Source organism: Amphiura filiformis, chromosome 1 (assembly GCF_039555335.1).
Source record: "Amphiura filiformis chromosome 1, Afil_fr2py, whole genome shotgun sequence".
NCBI classification, from domain to species: Eukaryota; Metazoa; Echinodermata; class Ophiuroidea; order Amphilepidida; family Amphiuridae; genus Amphiura; species Amphiura filiformis.
This window is the reverse complement of record NC_092628.1, coordinates 91,882,306-91,899,615: the sequence shown is the minus strand read 5'-3', so window position 1 is coordinate 91,899,615 and position 17,310 is coordinate 91,882,306. Positions and strand designations below refer to the sequence as shown.

Genomic DNA, 17,310 nt, shown 5'->3' with positions numbered 1-17,310 from the left:
TATAGGATATATGGTAGCTACTTACACCTTTCCAAGAAAAAAAAGCACTATATGTCACTCAAAATGGCTAAGAAGTTACACAGCATATCGCACGTATGTCACGTTCCTAACATATCCTGTACATTTACAAAGTGGACTGCTTAAAAGTGAAATAATTATGATTGGATGGCAGATAAAAAGATTTCTTCATTTTCTATATGCTGGTAACACCAATATTGAATCCTGAGCTTTTCATGTTACTGACAACAATACAAATGACATGAAAGATGCTCAATGCTTATTTCAATGTCTCAATGTTAATTTACTTTGCCATTTCCTAACTTGGGAAGTACAGGCTGTATCAAAATGATTGGTATTCATCAGTTTCCTATGAATATGGATATTGACTGCCATATCAAAATGCAATGTATGATCTGCACATTTTTTTTAATTAATAACATAAAGTTACAGTCATATAACAATAAGTTATGGTAATTTCAAGAGGATCCATTGTTACATAAGCAGGGTTTTCAATAACTAGGGCTCAAGCGATTATTGGATCGGACATCGTATTGGCCTGATATATTCGATATCGGTATCGGATTGGATATCGGTAAAAAAAAATAAATAAAAAAATTGAATTATTTTTACCGATATCGGATCGGATATCGGTCGATATTACAACATCGATATCGGATCGGTAGACAAATGCCATATCGGTTGAGCCCTTTAGTAATAGGTACATGTACCAATCATTTTGATACAGCTTGTACATGTAGGCCTACTTGTTCAGTGCATCTCACCGACAGAATTTATTTTAATTTACAGAACACATATCGCATAAGTGCCATAATGCTGTGATTTGATATAGGCCTAGATAATACGATGCACGTACAAAAAGAAGTGGCAATCATTGCAACAACATCGTTACTAATTATAGGATATATGGTAGCTACTTACACCTTTCCAAGAAAAAAAAGCACTATATGTCACTCAAAATGGCTAAGAAGTTACACAGCATATCGCACGTATGTCACGTTCCTAACATATCCTGTACATTTACAAAGTGGACTGCTTAAAAGTGAAATAATTATGATTGGATGGCAGATAAAAAGATTTCTTCATTTTCTATATGCTGGTAACACCAATATTGAATCCTGAGCTTTTCATGTTACTGACAACAATACAAATGACATGAAAGATGCTCAATATGTATTTTAATGTCTCAATGTTAATTTACTTTGCCATTTCCTACAGGTACAGGCTGTATCAAAATGATCGGTATTCATCAGTTTCCTATGAATATGGATATTGACTACCATATCAAAATGCAACGTAGGATCTGCACATTTTTTTTTATTAATGACATAAAGTTACAGTCATATAACAATAAATTATGGTCATTTCAAGAGGATCCATTGTTACATAAGCAGGGTTTTCAATAACCATCAAAACTGATAGGTACTAGGGCTCAAGCGATTATTGGATCGGACATCGTATTGGCCTGATATATTCGATATTGGTATCGGATTGGATATCGGTAAAAAAAATAAATAAATAAAAAAATTGAATTTTTTTTACCGATATCGGATCGGATATTGGCCAATATTACAACATCGATATCGGATCGGTAGACAAATGCCATATCGGTTGAACCCTTTAGTAATAGGTACATGTACCAATCATTTTGATACAGCTTGTACATGTACTTAATTCAGTGCATCTCACCGACAGAATTTATTTTAATTTACAGAACACATTTCGAATACATGTAAGTGCCATAATGCTGTGATTTGATATAGGCCTAGATAATACGATGCACGTACACGAAGAAGTGGCATTCATTGCAACAACATCATTACTAATTATAGGATATATAATGGTAACTACTTACACCTTTCCAAGAAAAATAAACCCACTACAGCACTTAAAATGACAAAGATGTTACACAGCATATCGCACGTATGTCACGCTCCTAACATATCCTGTACATTTACAAAGTGGACTGCTTAAAAGTGAAATAATTATGAATTAAGTTTCACTCTCTCTTCGTTTATTCTGCTTTGTCCAGTGGCGGTGCCATGAATTTTTTTCTGGGGGCATGGGGAAGTGAATTTCGGGGCTAAATCAAACAATTTTGTGCAGAATTGCTACTGCAAAAAGTGAAAATGTTTGTAATTTTGGTTTTTGATTTTTTACTGGGGGAGAGTTCTGACTGGGGGATTTTGCACCTCCATGGCGCCACCACTGCCTTTTCTCTCGTAACATTCTTCTCAAACTCTCCACTTTTACAGGGCAGGGCATGAAAACTGTTGGAATTTTTGTCATCATTTGACAGCAATGACAGTACACATTTTAGAAAATTTGTACTTGATAAGTTTTAGACAAATGACTACAAAGCATCCTATTTGCAACCTGGTATGATTATCTTCATCGTTACTATAAATAACTGATCAGTTTTGGTAACTGCAGGTGTGAAATCAGCCTGCGTCATTAGTAATGCAGTATGTATATAAATAATTACACAGGGGGACGTCGAGTCAGAAAGTATGAGCTTTTTTTTTTTTTTTCATGTGAATTTTGGTTTTTTTAGTTGCTCATCTGTACCAGTCAGTACCATTGACTGTAATTTTCTAGTGGCTAAAATGGGGAAAATGTGGCCCCTGCCACCCGATTCGCCTTTTATAATTAAATACATGTTTGGGTTGTTAAACAAGCTATGGTCTGTATCTAATATGAAGTACTCTTCTTCAGTAATCTACAGTTAAGCAAGTTACGGCCTGTGTCTAATAAAGTAAAAAAGTCTAAAAGTAATAACACTTTCAACCACTTCAAAACCACTTCAATAAATTGACTATTTCAACACTCTGTAATATAAATATAGACACATCTTTTATGCATTATTTATTTAGATTCCTATAAAGCTGTTCAATAATTTTATGTAGTAGCCATTGACGAAGTAACTGTTCTATCACAGATGCAGTGGTGCATCTCAAAATGCAGATGTTTTAGACAAAGTCATATTTGGAAGGTCAAGACATTCTGAAAGCATACCCCAGAATTGACCAAATTTGAAGAAAGCGACCCAAAAACATACAAATTTGTAATTATGGTAATTCTGTTCAAAATTACTTTTAATTTGCCATGCCCAGAACATTTTCAAAAAATTTGCAGAAAAAAAAAAAGAAAAATCTGCACTTTTTCCAAACTTTTGGAGAAAATTTTGAAAAACACACCATCTCTAAACCAATTTTCTGTTAATTGCAACCCAAAGTTATACCCCCCAAAAATCCTGAAAATACCCCCCCAAATATCCCTCTATCTATCTAAATGTAGATATCCTTGCAAGCAGATAAACATGCTTTTATGGAAAATCAGAGCTTGAATATTTTCCTAGAATTGATCAGGTTGCCTTGGGAGTTCATACCAGTGGAAAGGTGGGGTGCAGGGATGTTCAGCAGATTTGGTGTGCCTTTTCAGGTAATTTTGAACTGAAATAATCAAAAATTTATATATTTTGGGGTCTTTTTTCATCAAAATCCTCTCTTTTGGTCCTTGTTCCATGATCACTGTAGTTCTGTGTTTTAATAACACTTTCGATCCTATGTCATCATCATGATATAAATTCATGATGTGGAGAGAAAATATTTCATCAAAGTATTTTGCCAAATCTAATGAGTAGAGACAGATCAAAAGTCAGTTGAATGTCTGAACCTCCCCATGTGTCATTGTCATTAACAACCTGTACAGTTGAATCCCGGAGTAGTACAACTCCAATTTGGTAGGGAAACCCAAAAGCTCTATGATTGACCTCAAAAAGAAATGTGCATGTTTGTGGGATTTAGGGAATTTTAAAGAAAGTTGGTCATACATGTAAATTGCTAAAAAAGTGAAGTGTATTTGTATATTATGATCACCCCCCCTCATTTGCAAAAAGTATAAAAGAGACCCCAAAAATTCTAATTTGCAAGCATAGTGAACAATGGAACAACAACAAAATATCTGGGTTTTATGCTTTTTGGGTCAAAAGGTACCAAATTTTGGGCAGTAGGTCCACTTTCCACAAAATCATCCCCCTCCTTGAAAAAGGTCCATCAAAATCTGCACCCCAAAAAGTAATGTGTACGGGCCTGATCAAATTGATTCAGTAGGCCTATAGTAATTGTAAAGAGTTTGTGTCTTCTTTCTGCAGGGGTGATCAATCGGTGAGTATGCCTATAGTTTTTGCATGGTGGTACACAATAGGGTAATATTGAGTTTTTTGGTATGGGTGGATGGCCCAGTCAGTGGTATGGTGCACAAAGACCAAGAAAACAAAAATGATTATGTGGAAAAGGTCTCAGAAGTTACTTCAGATCTTCTCATTTCATCTGGCCAGGCCTCAAAATTCATTTATTTTCAAGGCCAATGAGCAAAGGAGCAAGGCACAAAAATGTTTTGACACCAAGGGACATCAAGTTCAAGTATATTGGGCAACAGAGGCCATATCATCGTAGCCTCCTTGAATTTCGAGGCCTTAATCTGGCTCAATTTTAAAGAAATACAGGGCCTTGATTCTATATACCATGGCAGTATTAAAGCAGCATGCAGATTTTATCAATACAAATCGTCGTGTAGGTTAAACTAACTGCATGCATGGTATTAAAATGTATTGATTACCATTGCCATTTTACCCTAATGTTATTTCAGCTATTTCGAAAATCATTTTTGACCAAGGCGGATGACCTTACACTGCCTGTTGCAAGGTACCGTAATTGTTGATTTAAAATAAACCATATCAGTTGGATATCCTAGATGGGTGATGTGATCTGTGAGAACCCTTCACATGGTAACATTATTTAATTTTTGAGTTTTGTAGACCAAAAACCTGTAACTTCTTGTTAGAACTATTTTCATTTTGTACCTGTGACAGAAGAGCTCTTCTGTGACAGTGTGACTTCAACAAGTTATGATCAAAGGATTGAAAAAAAACCCCGAAATAATTAAAGAGTTTTAGCCTTTATTATCTTGATAAAATAAAATAGGATATTGCGATATACATGTGAAGGATCGCATTACATAATGTTACATACAATGCGATTTCCCTTTATTTCGGACCTTCTATCAGCAAATACATTAGGATGAGTGGTGAGCATGTCAAGTGATAGTAATGGGCTAGCTCTCATCATTGTACAAGGCAAGTGTTGATGTATGTGTACCCTTGGCCTTGTGAGGTTTCTAAACCAGCTGTGAATTGTTCGTGGCTGACCTCATACAATCATTGCATTCAGAACCAGATCACTACCTAAAGCAATTTTCAGTTTGTAGAATGCAATATCATATTTATACAATTAGCATGCAGTGAATGTGCAGGGAAGAACTTATTGCATTTTCAGTAGATAATTCGAAGTTATCACTACCAGGTATACAGGGTGTATCAAATTACACAGCTTACAAAAATAGCCACCGAGTCCTGGTCACACTCCAGTGATTTTACAGTTGAGGGAGGACAAGATGTGGATTCAGCTATCAACTAAAGTATTTTGACCAAATACCTCGTACTTTTTACTCTAGTGGCATTTTTCGAACTGTATACTTTATTTTGATACACCCTGTACCCTGCTCATCCTTACATGAGTCATGAAATGATGTTATTCTTGATATGCCTTGCCCTCCGTAATTGTATTGTTTTGTAAGTTGTAAATAAGTTTTTGTCAATTTGTTGTCAAAAATAGTTTTTAAATCTGGTCAACAACATTCACTTTTTGAACCGAATATATGTTTTTGTTGCTTTGGTGCTTTTGCAAATACACCTATTAAGAATTTAAATTATAGAAGTAAAAAAGTTGAAGTTGCACATGTTTTAGTCATAAAATTTTAGCTCAATGTGTTGCAGCCTTTTTTCTCAAGGTCATTTTACAATTTGACCCAGTTGTACTAATCGAATATATGCTTAATTAAGTACATTATCTCACATTGTGTCAAATTAGCAATAAAGCATGACACCAAAATGATGAGGTCACCAAGGCTACTCCCTGTAATTTTCAGGTCAGTGGACTGTATCAGCATCAAGCTTAAGTAACTACTCAGATCTGAATAATGAGGAAAACAACCACAACCATACAATTCTTCCATAATTTATTTCTTTACACCTATTCAACATGCGTAATACACAGTGAACACGATACCTCGTTGGGAGGCATAAATACAAATAGAACCTGCTGCTACAGCCTTAAGAAAACACCAGGGTTCTAAGCGTTGAATCTTAACTAAACTTTTTAAAGCCGACAGCAGATTTGAGACTGATAGATGTACAACTGGTGAGTGAACAAGAACAAATCTATGTATCTGCCTGGCCTGGTCACATATGGTATCTGATAACATGCCAATAGCAACTTGCAAATATTATCAGGTATTTGAGAAATTATTTTGCCAAAAACTATTTCCATGTGTTTTTACACATACAATTGGCATGCAGCATGCAAGTAACACTTGCGCAGGGCTACTTTTACCCCCTTGTATCCTTTTACCTATTACAAATCTTGCATGAAAACCATTGTGCTACACATTAAAGCTAAGGCAGATCCTGGCAATGATGACAGCCGAGTGACAGTACAGAAAAAACATGTATTTAACATGCAAAGAAGGCTCAAAGAAAAGGTAATAAACTGGTCTTAAATTGTCTTGCATTTTAAAAGGAAAAGGCAGGGGTAAATGGTAAGGTAAAGTCATGCTGGAGCAATGTTCACGGGCCGAAGTGCCCATCACTTTTAGGTTTCCCTAAAATGACATGTTATGTGTTTGTGGGAGGGGGGGGGGTGCCACTCCTCACACACAATGAGTCTGTTTTACCTCCCAGCCTTCACTATATCATACTAATATATATATTTATACACCTGTGTGGAGAGAGAAGTGGTTTAAGAGCATTGTCACAACAAAATGGCATCGCCACTGGGGTTCAAACCTGCAACCCTCTGATTATTAAAGGGGCAAGATGTGTGTGTGTGTGTGTGGGGGGGGTGGCTGCCCCACTTGACCTCCCCTTGGCTATGCCACTGAGTATGTTGTAGAAAGGGGAACTATTGTTTTTGCTTGCTGCTTTCAGAGGGTGGGCAAGGGGAGGGCAACTTTCAAGGGGGGCAAACTGACAAATATGGTCAAAACTGGGCTAAAATGTACAAAAAGGCATAAAACTCTAAAATATCAGGGTGGTCAGCATCCCACAGGGGAGGCAAGAGGGGGGCAAAACTTCCCACAGGGGAGGCAGCTGCACTATGTTGTAGAAAGGGATTTTTATCCTTGCTGCACATTTAACATGTTATATTCACTGGCGTGTCCAGGATCTTTTCCTCATGGGGGCTTAGCCCCTCTTTCAGATTTATGGGGGGTATTGCTTAATGGCTAAAATCGCCAAAAAACGGCTGATTTTACATGATTTTTAACAAAGTGCGGGGGGCTTCAGCACCCAAAGCCCCCCCCTGGACACGCCACTGATATTGCAATGTGATGTATGCAGATTACTAGTACTAGTAGCATTTTAGGCTAAAGGAAAAGCAAATGTATTTTTATCCAACATTTTACCTGCAAATTTCAATAGAAACAAAAATCAAGTCCAATGAGACTGAGCACTGATCATCTAAAGCAGTTTTAGCAACTTACATCTTGCTTGTGCCACCTTGAGTGACTCCACACAGGGAGACGAGATCGACATCAATGCGGACTTATGAGATGCGGATCAGTGTGACTTCTCTTTTGCACGCAGACGGCATCAGGTCACTCTGCATTCATTTCCCAGATGTGAATCCGATTGTGGTGTAGATAGTTTCAGTTTAAATTTCAGTTTCAGTTTATTTCACCATTTGCTATTGCCGTAACCACATGGTTATAAGCCCACCTTCGGTCATAAGCCCCTATTTTTTGGAAACATTCTTGAAACAAGGGTGCACTCAGCTATAAGCCCTGTAGAAATTTTGACCAAGTTCTTAATCACACCAATGCTTTGCTCTAATATTTGAGAACAAATATCAGTTAAAAATTGATATTTAATGCTTTAAACATTGACATAGATGATAGAATTTAGAAATTAATGGTACAAAATCGGGCAAGTACAAGCCCCTCCCCGATTATAAAAGCCCACTCCCAGTTTTGGAGTGAAATTACAGAGTGGTTACGGTATTGATGCAGATGACATGAGTGCATATTGATGTGGATCTCACCTCCCACGTGAAGTTGCGTTTTATCAAGGTTTTGGCACTAATGCATCTGTCATTATGATACACTATCAGTGTAAGAAAACATTGCTAGTCAAATTGTCAATATTTAACTGTGATAGTAATCACTTTTCAGTTAAAGGGAATGACTCTGTGGAGTTATACTGGCTTTAACAGGAATCATGTTGATAAAAATCAGGGTCTCAGGATCTGACAAGTGTGGTCATTTCACCCAAGCTACCTACCCAAATTTTGACCCTGATTTATTAGTCTAGTCTTGTTTTGAGTTCACAGAACTTTTTCAAGTATCATTTTTAGAATTTAGCTTCTCGCAGAGGCATTCATTTTGCCTGTCTCCAGAGCAAACTGCCCATCCAAAATGTTGGGTGGATGGGTGGCTGGCTAAGACACTGACCAACATTGTGATAATATTGAGACAATTATGATTTATTTAAAATAAACCAGCGTGGATGTGTCAAATTAGTTTTGGAACAAGCATTGATTTGCTCAATACCCTTCAATCCATCAAAATTAAGTGACATTTTGGGAGAAACATTTAATGTGCTAATAATCTGTACAAATGACAAAGGTGAAAGCAATCTAATAGGCACAAAATGTGACATTTAACATGATATATAACTGTAGGATAGGATATTTGGACTATCTGTACATTGTGCTATTCCAGTTAAAATCCATACACCCCCTGTGGAAGACATGACTATATTGACCTTAAAGGTGTGTGACCCGACCAACACCTTCATACCCCATTTTTCTTCATCAAAACAGAGATTTTTTATCAGAAGGAAGCTCATATTTTTCTCATTACCCCAGTAAAATTTAACGACTGAGATGTTTTGTTATGATATTGTGAATGAAAAGATGGTGAAATGTGGCAACCAGTACCATGCCGGAAATGTAACTATATGAAGTATCTATGGGGCATTGTTAATATTCACGTTTTGTTCAAAACCTCTTGGGAAATACGAGTAAAAATTTAGCAGGCTCATTGTTTTTTTTAAAACTCAATGAAAGATAGAAAACGGAACATGACAAAATTGTAATCTCCTACACAGGGGTGTAGATCCGAGTGTAGATTTCAAATGGAATCACCCATTCAGGAAAATTCACACTCATATCAGAAGGTGTATGGATTTCAAATGGAACAGCACAACACAGCACATTGTTTGGTGGAGCAGTTTATATAGGTAAAATAATTTGTATCGAAAATCTGATTGCAATAAGATGGGTTTATAAAAATCAACAGTTTGAATTGAATTTTGTAAACATGAAGTGAACATCAACATGATCAAGTGAATTCTCTGTTAATTGGGATGCATACCTTCCTTTAATTGCTACTATTTATATGTGTAAGAATAGACCACAGGTATGCATTGTATAGGATAATAGTTGGTAATACAAGCCAAATTTAGTTCATCATGTTCGTTAATCATCCAGTTGAGGTCCTCTCTGTTTGATATCAATTTCTGCTCGGAACAGGCACAGAAGGGAGTCGACCAATTCCAAGATGCGAGACTATGAAAAGAAAAAGTACTTCATGAAAAGATGAACTTTGTGAGCAGAAATAGACCTAGTTGTTATAAAAAGAAGGACATCTGTGTTGTAACCTTATGCCTGGACTGGAAAAAGATGCCTTTGCTAGGCTGAGTTTCACATAAATCCATGCCTCAAAATAACTTTTGAACTTGTATCGCCTACTTTTGCAGTATAATAATGGGAATATGAGGTGCTATAGAATTCTTATTGTTTTTCTTATTCATATTGTTTAAGCTTAGCGAGTGGGATGGCAGTTTCCAGTTTTTCCAGTTTTAGCTCAAACTTGCAGTATACCACATTATTTAGGAAATGAGTCAAGGAAGCCAATGCTTATATTTGATTCCATAGGTTGCCAATAATAGCCTATATCAAAACAAAAGTTTGGGGTGTTTTCTCCTCTGGAGAAAAAATCATGCACATGAGGTGGAAATGATACCGCTTATATCAAGCCTTGAATCTCCTTTATAGAACCCATACCATTCCTCTTGTTTTATTTGTCTCAATATTTGAGTGCAAATATCACTTATATTAGATCATATGTGACATGATCAAGGGGAATGAGTCATGTGTCGACCCTGGTCGAAAATGAGTTTTACATATGTTTCTTATGAGGACATTTAAAGCTTTCAGAAACTGAAAACCTCATATTAATATGACTTTTCTTTGCGAAGTTACATCAATTTATCAATCGCAGAAAACAATATAAAACAAAAGAATTTAAACACTTTCTTTGCCATAACTCAAAATCAATATTAGCGACATCCGAGTCATTTCCCTTGATTGTGTCACATATTTCCTTCGACTCAAAGCTGTATCGCAAATTGTTGCACTATTGTCAGGGGTGGCTTAATTTTTGGTGTTCTGAAAATTCAATGTAAAATATTTAACTTTCACAAAATTTGGGAAATATAAAAGAAAATTGTCTCAGAAACATTGCATAACTGCGTAAAATTTGATTTGTCATTTATGCCACTATACAGTGCCTCATTTTGTATGTTTTTTATAGTAACCAGAAAAGCACACACAACATTTTGCTGGCAGCCTGCTGTACAGCTGTATGTATATTTAGTTGTGAAGCATGATGAAAAGTGGCACCAAACTGGAAGTGAACAGTGCTCACTATCCACTTCCATTTTAACAAGTGAATGCATTTTGTAAAGGTTATTGACCAAGTGGAGATTGCTCCTCCCTCATAGTCATGTTCCCCCTTCACATAAAAACTACCAGTACCAGTACATGTACATCCATTGGTATTGTAATAAATTTTATGTCTACCACACAACCCACCACATAATTTGACAAATTAAGTATAAAACACCCTATTTTTCATTATTTTGAGATTTAGTCATAACCTGTTACAACATTCAAACCACACGTCAGGCAAGTAAATTTTCCTTTTGGACTAATACGATTTGATTTCCACGGTGGTTTGACTCTTTTAATACTATAATCTCAAGCTGTTACTAGTTCATTATAATTTCCTTATGGTTATTTTCATAGCAGATTATCTTATGTGTGAATACCAGTAGTCCTGTCTTTTCACTGATACAATGAGTGGTTGGCATGGTAAAAGAAAGCTCGTTCAAGCTCTGGTTCTAGTGCAATACAGAATACTAAGTATAAATACAAGCCTGTTGTGTTGAAATTAAATCATATTTTCAATTTCCCCCATAAAGCACCTTTTGATAATCTTTAACTTGTTATTGAAGGGGTCAAATAGTGTTGAGCCAATAGCAGATTACAGAAAAGTTTTTTAGACACTTTGTATATTTTCTTTATTATTTGTATTATTTGAAATTTGAAGTGAAATCTCATTTTTTTCACAATTACTTTCACACAGTGATTTATTATTATTATTACCGACTGCATACATGTACAATAAGTTATTATTATTATTACTATTATTATCATTTGGATTACTTGACAACAACCCTGGATCAAGTATTTTTGAATGACATTAAATGAAGTGTGAAAATGACGATGGAAATAAAATTCCATTTGAATTGTTCAAGTTGTACAATAAAGTAAATCAAATTACAAGTTAGATCAGTTAGAAGTATTTTGTAATCTTAAGTCTTCATTTCATACTCTAAGAAATCCAGGTATAAAGAAACAAAATGGAAGAACTATATTTTTTTGCAGGAAAAAGAAAGTGATATTAGAAAACCTGACAATAGGATTATAGATATAACTTGTGTGGCAAAGAAAATTTCTAGAAATAAATGCCATTAATTTAATTCCCCAGCAAAGTTGGCTTGTATATATTAAAAGGTAGAAACATTGGTTATATGTGTCATGCATAGATTTGGTTAAAATTATACAGGATGTGTAGATGGGTGAGAAAAACTTGCCTGCCAGTTTTTAATTTTTGCCAAAAAAGCATTTTTGACTGATGACATTTTTTATCATTAAGAAACCCCATTGATTTTGTACAGTAAGTGGTTTTGACACTAAGCCTTGTTCACTAAAATGGATACTTTGTTTGTTTAAGTATCATTTTTTTCTCTTTTAAATCCCCTTCTGCTTTTTGGATTTTTTTTTACAAAAATGTTACAAAATAATATTTAGTTATTTAGCATATCATATTCCCTCGAGGCTAGCAATAATTACAGGGTGTCCCAGAATGATTTATACCGTATTTGAACAAAATATCAAAAATATATAGTCAACAGTGTATCTAATTTTAATAAATGCAATACAATGACACATATGTCTCCTACTTATTCTGTGACTTTCATGGAAATAGCTTGATTCGTTTTTGGCATGACGTTGCTATTACTGAAAATGGACAAAAACTGCATGTGTGTAATTTAGGGAGCAAAGGCTTCATACACACATGGATCCTTTATCACCATTGTCCAGCCGCACTCTGCAATTTATTGGAGAAATTATAGGAAATACACCTAATTTGGCACAGATGTAGAGCTTACAACGCTGAATAATTCTTGATATGGGATTAAGTGAAATATTTCAATATGACTTCAGATATTTAGGTTGAAAAACGTACTTTGTATGTGATTTTTACCACAATTTTTACCAAAAATGTCATTATTACAGAGGATATAACTTCCTCAAGGATCCTCCGTGGTAAATTTTAATCTTTTCCGTTACGTAGCTGTAGGTTTGCCAATATACTGTGCACATAAATATATGCTGTGACACTAAGGACAACCCTTCTCTATACGATCCACCTCTGCTGGCATTTCAAATGATGACACTCACACACCTCAATAATTGTCTTCAAAACTGCTGTCAAAGAAAGAATAGTTTAACGTCACTCAAGCATATCAAATCATTTATTCCATACAAGGATTGCTTCATAACATCATACATAATCGATAGATATCAACTATTTAGTAGACGTAAGAACAGGACACAACAAATATACTGCATAACATTTTCCAAATAACTTTTTGCTGAACGGTTAGTAATTTTACAGGTTTTCAAAATAGGTAGTTTTGTCAAAACTTGGAATTCACCATTTGTACGCAATATTCTGTAACTTCTATTAGAAACGTCCAATTTCTAAAATCTAAAATTCCTAAGAAAGCTAAATATATGTAAATTTCAGAATTTAAAACAATACTGCCAATAGTAATGCCCGTCATACCTGAAAAAAAATACAACTTTTCCGGTATAAATCATTCTGAGACACCCTGTATTTGTAGGGGATTTTCAAAAAATAAATTAAATCATAAAACGATTTGGTAGATTTGGTTTAGTGGCTATTTTCCTGCACAGGCCTATTATCAGATGTTCCTACCTTAAGCATTTAAACGAAAGTTGAGTCAAGTTGACTTGTGAAACATTTGCTTACATAGAGAGAGAGCATGTTTGGTTGCATTTGCAAACCAAATCTAATCCACGCTTTGTGAATCTCTCATTACAGATCTGATGGTAGAAGATGGCAGTGCCGTAATTTCTCAAGTATGAAGGATGGAGACGCAGTAAACACAATGATGAAGGGGTACTAGGAACTGTCAGAACAGATTATTGAAAGGATATTGGTCATTAGCAGCCAGTCTTCAGGTACGTGAGCTAGCTAGCAACTCAGATGACAGAATCAAAGAACATCAAGTATTTGATTAATGGTAATCAATGGGTGTACCATGCAGTCACGAGTGGCGTGTACGACGTGTGGTATCACAATCATACAAAATTTACAAAAGAAATGAGCTTCAAAGTTAATGAAGCTCATTTTGAGCAATGTGTAATATACATTCGAAAAGTTATTTTAAAACAATACCGTAATGGATTGATACAGGTTAAATGCCACTGTGCGATAATAATTTTTCATTAAATTTTAACATTCATCATGAAATGCATCCTATTTAGATGGAGGTTAAGACTTTGCATCAACCGCTCCTACCCCGGGGGACTGAAGAAAATTCAATTTTGCCGCCCTTCTTCAGCAGCCCGAAAAGGTTGACCCAATTTTTTTTCCGGTGGTTTGAAAAAGTGAAGAGCAAAAAAAAAAAAAAAGGATTATATGCGCAAGTGCCCTAAAAGCAACACATTTTGATGTATAGTACCATTTTTTCAGAATTTGTTGTACTTTTTCTAATTTTTTCCGCCCGTTTTTCTTTAATAATTCTTTTTTCCGCCCCTTCTTCTTCCACTGCCCCTTCTTCTTCCACTGCCCCTTCTTTTTGGCCGCCCCCTGCTTTTACCCCAGGGGGCTTGCGCCCCCAAAGCCCCCCAAAAATATGCGCATGATTGTGATAAAAGTAACCATTTTGATATGGGACAAGGTATATTCTTCAGATATATCAAGTTTAACATAAATGACTCTCATTTGGTTAAAACATAAACGATAACAATTATGTGATACATACCTGATGAAATGTTAGATAAATCTCTGCTGAGTCCTGATTTTTTCTCTCAAAATTTTCATATGTCAGTTTGCTCGAGCCCCAAACACGTCATTTAAATCATAATTTCTCGGGCTTGCATTGTTTTACGCCCTGCTAGGGTGAAGCATTATAGGCCGCCTCCTTCTTTATTTAACGTTCATTTTGAGCGCAACTACAGACAGTGTCCGAAATAAGGAAAATATGGAGGTTATCCAGAGGATAACTAAAGTATGAATTTTGCTTGTCCTCAATACATTTTGGTTGTCCCCAAAATGTGTCATACTTTGGAGGTAAAATATAGTGGTTGTCCAGGGGATAAGTACATAGCTCAATATGGTTGTCCCCAGTGATTTTTGGACAAGAGGACAAGAGGATAAGTGCTTATTTCGAACACTGACTACAGATTTGTATTCTAATGAGCTGGTAAGAATTTATTCAGTACAGGAAAAGATGCTAACAATAATTTGTGATGTGATCAAGCAACATAAAAAAGTCTCAATGTTTTTGAATTTACAATGCTATATTTAGCAGAAAACTCAACATTGAGCATAAGTTCCTGAACAGTTTTATTATTCTTTTTACAATAGAAAACAAAAGAAACCACTTCCTTAGTTCAGCTATATCTCAAAATTAATATTCCCGACTCATTTTGTTTGATCCCCTCACATTTTTGCTAACGGCCAAGTACATGTTCAGTATTTTTTTGATTTGATTTGATTTGTTCGGGTTGTGACAACCCTGGATAACCCAAGAAAGCCTCTATTGAAGCTTATTTCCATTGGGGTCCATTTGAACACCGGGACGGGTTGGGAACAGTCAGGGGTTAACACCCTACTCTTTTCGAATGCGAGATACATGTACAGGTATGGCTCTCTGCACACGGGACCGACGGCTTAACGTCCCCTCCGAAGGACGGAGTACTTTCATGATTCATTTACCCAATTCTAAATGAACCATGGGGGAGAGCGGAAGTCTAAACTTAATCTACAGATGTTGCCAATTAATTTCAGACTTTTTTTTTTTTTTCCAAGTCAATATCCCAGCAAATCGCCACCGCCGGGAATCGAACCCGGGACCTCATGCACCAAAGGCAAGTACCCTAACCATTGCGCCACGCTCTCCCTTATTCACTATACCAAAATTGTGCATGTTCTTATAAATAAAACATGAAGCTTGAAACCACATAAAACAAGCATGAAGTTAAAATAGGGACATGCAGAGATAACTAGTTTGTAGTTCTATCAATTGATGAGAACAGATGTAGGTCAATAATAGCTCATAGATCAAGGAACTCCTGTGGCAGGCAGTTGTGTACAAATTAAAGGCACTATACTAGTGTGTCTCATCTGTTGAGAGTAATGCCATGTTGGATTTTGCAGTGGCAGATTTGAATCAGTGGATTTATGCAGTTGCATCGCCAGCATGTGGATAAATCGCCCTTCTACACGTGTGTATGCGCCCCGCAGGATTTATAGGTTAGTGAACGCAATTCAAATCTATGACTTCGAAATTCAACATGGCATTACTGTCAACTTGAAACAATCAAAATAATTGGTAACCATCAAGTTTTCAGATGATTTGAACCATTTTGGTTGTAATTTTCAGGTGATTTGAACCCGGGGATTTGAACCATTTTGATTGCCATTTTCAGGTGATTTGAACCATTTTGGTTGCTATTTTCAGGTGATTTGAACCATTTTGGTTGCAATTTTCAGGCGATTTGAACCATTTTGGTTGTAATTTTCAGGTGATTTGAACCATTTTGGTTGCCATTTTCAGGCGATTTGAACCATTTTGGTTGCAATTTTCAGGCGATTTGAACCATTTTGGTTGTAATTTTCAGGTGATTTGAACCATTTTGGTTGTAATTTTCAGGTGATTTGAACCATTTTGGTTGTAGCTTTTAGATGATTTGAACTTTTTGGTTTTGTAATATTCAGATGATTTGAACCATTTTGGTTGTAATTTTCAGATGATTTGAACTGTTTTGGTTGTAATTTTTAGATGATTTGAACCAATTTGATTGCAGATGATTTGAACCATGCAGGCCTGTACGCAGGGGTGTGTGATGTACCCCCCCCCCCAAATTTGGAAAAGTATACAAAACGTCCCAAAAGTTTAGAATTTGCGAGTGCAGCGAGAAAAAAAATCAGGTTGTTATTTTTTTTGGACAAAAAAAGGACCAAATTTTGTCCACTTGTCACAAAATCACCCCCCTTGGGAAAAAGTCCACTTTTTCAAAATCAGCACCCCCAAATGAAATCCTGCGTACAGGCCTGGAACCATGTTTGTTTAAATTTTCAGATGATTTGTACAGTTTTGGTTGTACTAATTAGATGATTTGAACCATTTTGAGTATACATGTAATATTCAGATGATTTGAACCATTTTGGTTGTAATTTTCAGATGATTTGAACCGTTTTGGTTGTAATTTTCAGATGACTTGAGTCATTTTGGTTGTAATTTTCAGATGATTTGAACCATTTTGGGTATAATTTTAATCATTTTGGTTGTAAATTTCAGATGATCGTATTGGTAATTTTGTATGGATCTTGTGAATGTTATCTTCACTATCACCACAATACACTAAATGATGCAAAGAGACTTCGCTGTTGAAAAGCTTAAGAAATCCCTGGCTTGCAGCTAGCCATACAGGTAGTAATAATTTGCCTGCCAAAGGCAACTTGTGTCGATCACTGAGGTTTAGGAATTATATGAAATGCTTAGAACTATGA

The 17,310-nt window shown here is 35.8% G+C and overlaps 1 protein-coding gene across 1 annotated transcript in view; it reads left to right on the top strand.

The window, feature by feature from the left end:
• Positions 1-17,310, top strand: part of LOC140157512 (ankyrin repeat and fibronectin type-III domain-containing protein 1-like) — a 261,195-nt gene that overhangs the window by 15,713 nt on the left and 228,172 nt on the right. The window contains 1 exon segment of the mRNA XM_072180736.1: positions 13,612-13,751. The gene's annotated coding sequence lies outside the window, so the exon portion shown is untranslated.